Here is a 9602-nt window from a genome sequence, read left to right on the forward strand (position 1 = left end):
CTGGTGAATTTTTGTTGGAGAGAGGATTGAGGCAGGGGGATCCTCTCTCCCCGTTTCTCTTCCTTTTAGTGGCTGAAGGACTTCATCTGTTGATTGATAGAGCAGTTGGGAAAGCACTCCTCAAGGCGGCTGAGATTGGTAGAGAAAAAGTTAAGCTGTCCCACCTTCAATACGCAGACGACACCATTTTTATCATGGATAATGAAGTTCGAAATGTGGTCGCAGTTAAAAATATTTTGAAACTTTTCCAGTGGATGTCGGGATTGACGGTTAACTTCAACAAAAGCTGCTTGATGGGCATTGGGGTGGATGAAGAAAGGGTGGCTCTTTTGGCTGCATTGTTGAAGTGTAAGACCGGAAATACTCCTTTCAAATACCTCGGAGTCAAAGTGGGAGGACACTATAAAAGAGTGGTGGATTGGAACTACGTGGTGGACAAAGTCAAGAAGAAAATTGAGGGGTGGAAAAACAGGAAACTCTCTCTGGCCGGACGGATTACGTTAGTAAAGGCAGTCCTCCAAGCTATTCCAACTTTCCAACTTTCCATCAACTTTATGCCTAAAGCAACGGTAAAATCTCTTAACTCTTTGTTTGGTCGTTTTTTGTGGGGAGGAGGGAGGTGTGAGTCCTCTCGTTCGATTTCTTGGGTAAGATGGTGTGACCTGTGTCTCAATAAAACCGAAGGGGGATTGGGCCTCATTAATATTGAATGGTTTAATATTGCTTTGGTGATGAAATGGTTGTGGAGATTCCTTGCTGGGAATGATGCTTTGTGGGTTAAAATCGTTAAATCTCTGTATGGGGATTTGGTGTGGGTGGAGGACGGATTGAGATGTGAAGGGAGGAGGGGGGCGAGGACAGGTTGGTGGGATCTGATCGTGAAAGCCGGGAATGGGATGATGGGTGGCTGGTTCGAAAACAACATCTCTCGAAGAATAGGGGATGGAAGGAACACGAGGTTTTGGACTCATAAATGGGTTGGGGATAAACCTCTTTCTCTCGGGTTCCCAAGATTGTTTAATCTCTGCGAGAATAAAGAGGAATTGGTGGGTGATTTGGGAAGATGGGTGAATGGGAGATGGGTCTGGGAATTTAGATGGAGACGGGAACTTCTTGAGAGGGAGAAGGAGAGCGTTAACACTCTACTGTCTTGCCTATCTGGTTGCGTTCTTATTGCAGGCAAAGCGGATGGCTGGATCTGGAAAGACACTAAGGATGGAATTTACACAACAAAATCTGCCTATTCCATTCTCCAATCTGGAAGTTCGGAGAGCTCGGCGCCAAACGACAGAGTGAAGTTGACAGCAACGGTCTGGGACATTCCAGCCCCGCAGAAAGCTAAAGTCACGGCATGGCGAGCGCTCAGAGATAGATTACCGACGTGCGCAAACTTGAGGAAAAGGAACGTCATGATCGATGATGTGGAGATGAACTGTAATGCATGCTTCGAATCAGTTGAGGACCTTAACCATACTCTCCTCCGCTGTCCGAAGGCTTCGGCAATTTGGGATGGTATTTCAAGGTGGATTGGTGTCCAAACGGCCCGACCGCAAGCTGTGCAAGATCACTATCTTGCTTTCTCTCATTTGGGCAAAGGTAAGAAGAGTAAGAAGTTCTTGAAGTCTCTTTGGGTGTGCACCGTGTGGATTCTTTGGAGACAAAGGAACGCAAGCAGATTCGACCGAAAGGGGTGGGACTTACCTGGTACAGTGGGGGAAATCATCACTAGAATGTGGAGCTGGAATAACATCTTTAACATCTTTGTTTGGGATTCTCCTTTTTCTTTTTGGTTCAATCTTGGCCCCTCGGCCCTCCTCTGTACTTAATTGTTTGTGGTACCTCTGGTACCTTCGGTTCTAGTTTAATCTACCTTCGTTTTTTCTGATCAAAAAAAAAAAAACAAAATGCCTTAATTATTTAATGTCTTACTCAACTACGTATAAACGTACTATGAACTTTTATGTAAATAGATAAATTTTAAAGATTTTTTTTATTATTTTATAACTTGCATTTAATTTTAATAACTTTTACAAAAATTATATTCGTGTATCTTTTAAAAATTAATTAAATAGATAAAATTTCAACAAAATACGTGGCCCGTGCGATCGACTAGTTATTAAATAAACTCATCAAAAGAATTTAGTTCTCTTAAAATTCTTAAATTGGTGTTTTTTTTTTCATAATATATTAATCCATCCCAATGTAATGAAGAAATAAAAAAAAAATCAAGTGAATTTTGAGTATTGATAGTTTCAACAATCCAACCATAAATCTATGAACTTTTTCTTGTTTGGAGCCGCAAATTAATGAATAATCTATCTATCCTAAGTGGGCGTTTATTTTGAAGGATTAGTCTTGATAGATAAAAGTAGTAAGGTTAATCCCTTATTTATTTTGATGAATTAAAATTTGGGGATAACTAAGCCTTGATTATTTCTATCATTTAAACTAATTTTGCTTGATTCTTATTCTATGAAAAGGGTGGGATTGCAGGAATCCTACTCTTACGAATAAAAATACTCAATCGTGCATCTTGTCAATCATGCAAAGTAAACGTCCCCTAAATATGTAAATCTGCTCAAACTTAAGATTTATGATTTCTTCCTTTTAGAAGCAAACATATTAAAAGTTAATTAGTGGATTAATTCATAAACTTTAATTCAATTTGTAATTTTAACATTATTTTTAAAATATTGCAATAAAGAAATATTGAGATCATTATCTTTTAATTAATTGTAAAATTAATATTTTCAATTTTTAGATCACCGGAAGGTTAACATATTGAGCGTATTATTTATCAAATAAAAAAAGGGTTAAATACCAAATTGTTGGGAACCTTTGGAATATCATAACCCTTGTTTTGATGATACCAAAAATCATAGGACTTAATTGTAATAGATTAGAATTGTTTAGAACTCAAGTGTTAGAGTTCGTTTCTAGTTTAGTTTGCGGTGTCGAAGACTGAAGACTGAAGACTGAAGAACGAAGGACTGAAGACTGAAGACTGCAGATACCAACTGAAGTATCAGTTGAAGAATCAGTTGAAGACTGATTACTTAATGCGCACAAAGGACTGATACTAAAGTCAAGTATCAGTTGGACATTCCTCCTAGGACTGATCTTCCAACGTTCAGAGGAAGCCACGTACTCACAAAGTACAGCCGCATTAAATGCAGAGATCTCAGGATCTTATCTCTGCAGAGGTAATTCCTATCTGGTGGTTACTTTTCAGAGACGTCACATCTCTTGTCCATCAAAGAGAGCCGTTTCCACCCAGACAAGGAACCTCGAAGATTGAAGCCTCAGCCCAAATTCGAATTGCTCTCCAACGGAAGAAATCTTGAGGACGATTTACGCCAGCAGATCTATTCAAGAGTTCTCCTACAAATAGCGCTCGAGGATCACTTCAACCTTCACCGATACAACAACATAAGCTGAAGCTCTGCCGAAATTGCTACTCAGCCTTAAGCTTAAACTCCCCAAAGCTTGAATCGAAGAAGAGAATTCCAAAGCCAAAATCAGTCACTGCTGATTACATACATTCTCTTAGACCCTAGGCATATATCTGTTTACCCAGAAGCCAAAGGTCAAACTTGCTTCAAATAACTTGTTCTTTGTAAGTATAGTTGGCACTCGTTCAAACCTCCCCCCCATAAGAGTGTTTTGAGTGATTCGGAGGTCAGAAGGGTTTTCTGACTCTGAGAGTCTTAGCACGGGTTGTGTTAAGCAAGGGAAATCCTACGCGAGTGAAGCGCGGGTACTGGAGAAGGGTTTTCTTCAGTGCACGGTTGTGTGCACCCGGCAAGCACACGGTTCGGTTTGCAGTGCACCTGTTAAGCACTTGCGGAGTGGATTGTTGGTCTGATCAACCAACCGTGGATGTAGGAAAGGGTTTTTCCGAACCACGTAAAAGTCTCTGTGTTGTTTACAGCTTTCAGTTTTACATTCTTACTTGTGTTATTTCAATTGATAAAACTGAACACTGACTAACTGCAAAGAGAAACCATAACCAACAACTTGCTCCACCGAGGCTATTTCGAAACTAAGTTTAATTTCCGCTGCGTATGATATCGGTCTGACTGAACTATCCTCTGATAGTCAGGAAGAGTGATATCATCTCTGTTTTAGCAAACACGACTAAAGCCCTTACTTGCATCACTTAAGTTCCAGCAACTTAACTGATAACTATTTACTGAAGAGCTTTCAGTTCAGTCGTCAACCCTGTTTGGTCAAAACTGATTTCAGTAAAACAGGAGTCTTTGTTTGCATGTAAAGTTTCGTTTTGATCTCTGACTGAGATCCCTCTGATTAATGTCGGTAGATTAATTTGAAAATAGCCTATAGGTGTATTCCCCCCCCCCCCATACACTTATTCGAGACCCTCAGGACCTAACACAAATACAACCTCAAAGTTGACCCACCTTGAGCAAAAACAACCTTAATGAAACGTAAGTTGCATGGAAAACCTTATCGTAACATTTTTTAAAATTTTCCGTCCAGCCATCTAACGTTCATTACCCTGTCCGTCAACTATTTTATTTTTTTATTTTTTTTAAGTTTAAATTAAAACGACCCCACTTTATATGTTGTTGACTGGGTCGGGGCTGAGACCCCTGTTCTGTTTTGTGTGTGAGTAACAGGGTCAAGATGGCAGTAGCCGCGGTGGCTCGTCGCCTGCGACGGAGCAGCGGCGGTGGGCATGCCGTTGTCTCCGATCTGCCATATAATCAAAAAAAGAGGGAGGAGAGAGTTATGATTGTATATATGTGTGTATACATAATTTACAGAACTAAAAAGGGAAAAGATAACTAGGGTTACCTGGAGCACACAAGCGGCGGTCCGCAGCGGAGCCGTGGTGGCTCATCCTCGTCGTCGTTGATTGACGCGGCGCCGGCGAAGCCGCCGTTCTCTCCGTTTAGCCAATTCAAAAAAGGAAAAAGGAAGATTTTCAGATTTTAAAATAAGAAAAAGAAATAGGAAGAACAAAGAAAAGAGAAGGAAGGGGGTTAGGGCGTGCCTGGCGAGGCGGCGGCGGTGGTGCTTCCGGCAGTTCCACAAGGGAAAAAGTGGCAGACGGCGCGGTGGCGATTGTGCCGTCCTGTTTTCCGACCGAGAGAGAGAGAGAGAGGTTAAGTGGGAGAGAGATATCGGGAGAGATGAGAGAGATTAGAGAAGAGATGTGAAGGAAAGGAGAGAGAGAGTCGGCGCCCCGTCGGGTGGTGCCACCATCGACGGCGCGGTAGAGAGCCGGGAGAGAGGGACAGTGCGTGCATGTGTTAGTGTGTGTGGCTGAGTGTGTGTGAGTGAATGTGTTTTAGTGTGTGTGCGCTATTAGGTTAATGAGAAAATGTGGTATGTTTTAATTTTAAAAAATAAAATAAAATTGCGGACAGTGTGACGGACGTCAGATGGCTGGACGGAAAATTTTTAAAAATGTTACGATAAGGTATTCCATGCAACTTACGTTTGGTTGGGATTGTTTTTGTTCAAGGCGGGTCAATCTTCAGGTTGTATTTAGTATTTAACCCTAAAAAAATATTGTGATCGTGCAACTTTAGCAACGTCAACTTAAGTGAGTCATGTCATCATTATTATATATATTAAAGCAAAATAAATCATATCCTACGTGGCATCATATAATCACTTCATTATAATTTTCCTCAATTCTCATTCATTCTTATTTTTTTAAAAAAAATTTAATCAATTTCTATATCTAAAAACCATTAAAAATCTAAAAGTCATGATATATTTAAAAACTAAATATCTAAAAAATCATTATATAAATATTTCAACAAAATAAATTCTATCCTACATGGCATCATATAATCACTCCATTCTAATTTTCCTAAATTCTCATTCATTCTTATTTTTTTTATTTTTAATCAATTAGAATATCAAAAAACTATTAAATATCTAACTTACTTGTGAGTATCATTTTGTCTAGAATTTGTGAAATTATAATTAAGTTATGAGAATAATCTCGTCTCAAACTTTAAACAACATCGTCAAATTTGAAATCATATTCAATCATACACACACACACACACACACACACACACATATATATATATATATATATATATAGTTAATTATTTAAGTAAATACATCTATATATAAATGTATTATATATATACATATTAATTTGTGAGTATGATGTGATAAACTTAAACTAATATTATATAACAAAATAAAATACAAATATAAATCTTTTTTAGATATGGAAATTGAGTAAAAATTTAGAAAAAAATAAGAATGAATGAAAATTGAAGAAAATTAAAATAGAGTGATTATACGGCGCCACGTAGGATATGATTTATTTTGCTATTATATATATAGATAGATTGGGCATAGGCATGTATTTTATTGGGGTAATTGCCTGTAAATTTCTTACGTTTACACCGAATTGATTTTTGCACCTTTTTTTATTTTTCTACTTTTAAATACCTAACCTTTCGTTTTTATCTCGAATTTATCCGGTGATCAATTTTTTCTCATGTTGGCGCCGGAATTGACACTGTGGCAGCCGGAATAGATGAGGTGGCAGCCGGAATTGACACCTAAACATAACTTTTACATGTGGTAAAAAAATTTTAAAAAAAAGAAGAAAAAAATTTCCAACTCATCATCTGCCCAACCTAATTCAGCTCTCCTCCCTTCCCCCCACCCGCCGGCGCCGCCCACCGCCACCACACGCCGACGCTGGCCACCCCCTCCCCCATCCCCAGACCCATCGGCCCCTCCCCCAAATCCCCAGATCCCATCTGCCCCTCCCCAATCCCCAACCCGCCGCCGCCTAAGCTGCCACCATCGCCGGCACCACCCCACATCGTTCTCACCACATTCGCAAGCACAGACGGCGCACAAAGGGCAACAATTCGTGCCCTAGATCCCAAATCGCGGCGGTGCACAAATGGCAACAATTCGTGCCCTAGATCCCCAATTCTCCATCAATTCGCGTCGCCCCCTGTGGTTAGCAAGGGGTGACGGGTACCGACCTGTTGGTGGTGTTGGCGATAGTGGTGGTAGCGCAGCAGGGGCGGCGTGAATTGGTGGTGAACTGGGGATCTAAGGCACGAATTGGAGAAACCAGAGTGAGAGGGAGTCGATCTGGAGGGTTTCAGGCGTCGGTGGTGGTGGTACGGGCGTCGTCGCCGACGACGGCGGGTTGGGGGATGGGGAAGGGAATTAGGGTTTGGAAGTATGAAAGATTGGGGAAGATGATGATATGTATTTTTTTTTAAAGTTTTTTTCCATATGTAACAAATGTGCTTAGGTGTCAATTTTCGGCTACCACCTTATCCATTCCAGCTGCCACAGTGTCAATTCCGGCGCCGGCATGAGAAAAAACCGATCACCGGACAAATTCGAGACAAAAACGAAAGGTTAGGTATTTAAAAGTAGAAAAATAAAAAAAGGTGCAAAAACCAATTCGGTGTAAACGTTAGGAATTTACAGGCAATTACCCCTATTTTATTTATTTATAACATTTAGTTGAAGAATATCTTTCCTAAAAAATGAATTGACATTTGAATTGATTTCTTTTCGTAGATTAATTTATTGGTATACTTTATTTAAGTTTTAGTCATACTTGGAACAATCTCAATTAAGGGGGTATAAGGATTCCTATTCTGGATGGCATCATTTTATTAAGTTAAATTTGTTAAGTGAAAAAGAGGTGGATTGTGAGGTATGATGAGTTCTTGTTGGTCATTAGTTTATATATATTAGAAAAGTTGGTATGAGGTTGGGAGAGATTTCAGGCGTTTGAAAATAGACGAATGGACCCTCAAAGTGGTAATGTGTTTTAATTTGGCTGGGTTCCGATAATCAAATGGATATGTAGGATTTATACTTAAATGAATATGTTGGATTTATCTAATAATTTTATACAATTATTTAATAGTACAGACTTTATCTATTAATAGTTTTATACGATTAATTAATAGTATAGAATTTATCTATAAATTTATATGATTATTTACTAGTTTTTAAATGTAAAAATTGATTAGAAATGTATAAATAAATAAGAATGAATGAGAATTGAGGAAAATTAGAATGAAGTGATTATACGATGCCACGTAGGATAGGATTTATTTTTCTATAATGTAAAAATTGATGACTTTGATGTTATTAATTCTATTTATATTCCCTAAAAAAATGTCTTCGACCTCATGGGCATACCAATTCAGGTTTCAACGTATATAATACTTCAATTGAGTTAAAATAAAAAACCATCCTTAAGATAAGAATGTAGAACTAATCTATACATTTGATCAATAATACTTAATATATTTTAATTTGCCTCTAATACCTATTGTATATTAGGAATAAAAAACTACTATAAAAAAAGACTATAGATCCCTTAAAAATCGAAACAAAGTTGATCACAAAATGCAAAATTAGATAAGTATTCTTAATTATTAAATCTACAAAAAAAAAAAAAAAAAAAAACTACCTTTGGAATATGATTTAATCATATCCATTAAGATGGAAAAATAATTAATTTAATTCTAAGTTCTTACAATAAAAATGATTTTTAATATATATATATATAGGAAGAGGTTCTAATAAAAACCTCTTTTAAAATGAGAACTAGGAACCACATCTTAGCCTTTAAAATTGAAGATCTAGTGGTTAGGATTAATTTGAGAAAACATGCGCATAAAATGGTTTCATTAGTTATACATTCCCGTATTTTTGTGTTTTTGATTAGTTAAAGATTATATTTGTCTTTTACTATTTTCTTAATTGGCTTTAGTTGATTAGTTTTGGTTTTGTATATACGAATGCAATTAAATCCCAACTATTTCAATTAAAATCCACATATATGTATATACGATTGCAACTAAATTAACAATTAATAATTTATATATTTTTAAGCTATGCAACTAAACATTCTTTTGTGCAATAGATTATTTATTATGCACCCACTCACTATTAAAATGCACTTAAATTAAATAATTAAAGCAAATAAACATTCCAATAGTATTATTCACGAATTTGTGCAATAATTTTTAATATCTATGCAACAATAAAATCTGCTTGTGCAATTCTTAATATCTATGCAACTGTGCATCTTTATATAATGTAATAGTTAAGAAGTGTTTTTGTAGAGCAATTTTTGTATTTTTTTTTTTTTGTATTCATAACATATTTTTAGGTTGCTTTATTATATGTCCATTGTTGCACGTTTAACTTTTGTGTTGCACTTCGTTTTATAATTCATTTTATTTATATGTACGTTTAACTTTTGTGTTACGCTTCGTTTTATAATTCCTTTTATTTATATGTAGATTTCAGTTGCACAGTATATTAATTTCGTGGACAAATATTGTAATGCATATACTTGCACATATATGTATTGTAATTGCATAGATGTGTGTTGATGTAGCATAGTTTTATTTATGAGTATATTTCAGATGCACAGCTACTTATGCTCGTTGCATAGATGTTATGTTGCATATAACATCTATACGGTTGAATGAATTTAGTCCTTTCTATCTTCCGATGCACTATCCGCTAATATTCGTTTATGAAGATGACGGATTATAAATTCTCATTCATTCCAATTACTCCATTCTAATTTTCCTCAATTCTAATTT

This window comes from Salvia miltiorrhiza, chromosome 2 (assembly GCF_028751815.1).
Source record: "Salvia miltiorrhiza cultivar Shanhuang (shh) chromosome 2, IMPLAD_Smil_shh, whole genome shotgun sequence".
In the NCBI taxonomy this organism is placed as follows: domain Eukaryota; kingdom Viridiplantae; phylum Streptophyta; class Magnoliopsida; order Lamiales; family Lamiaceae; genus Salvia; species Salvia miltiorrhiza.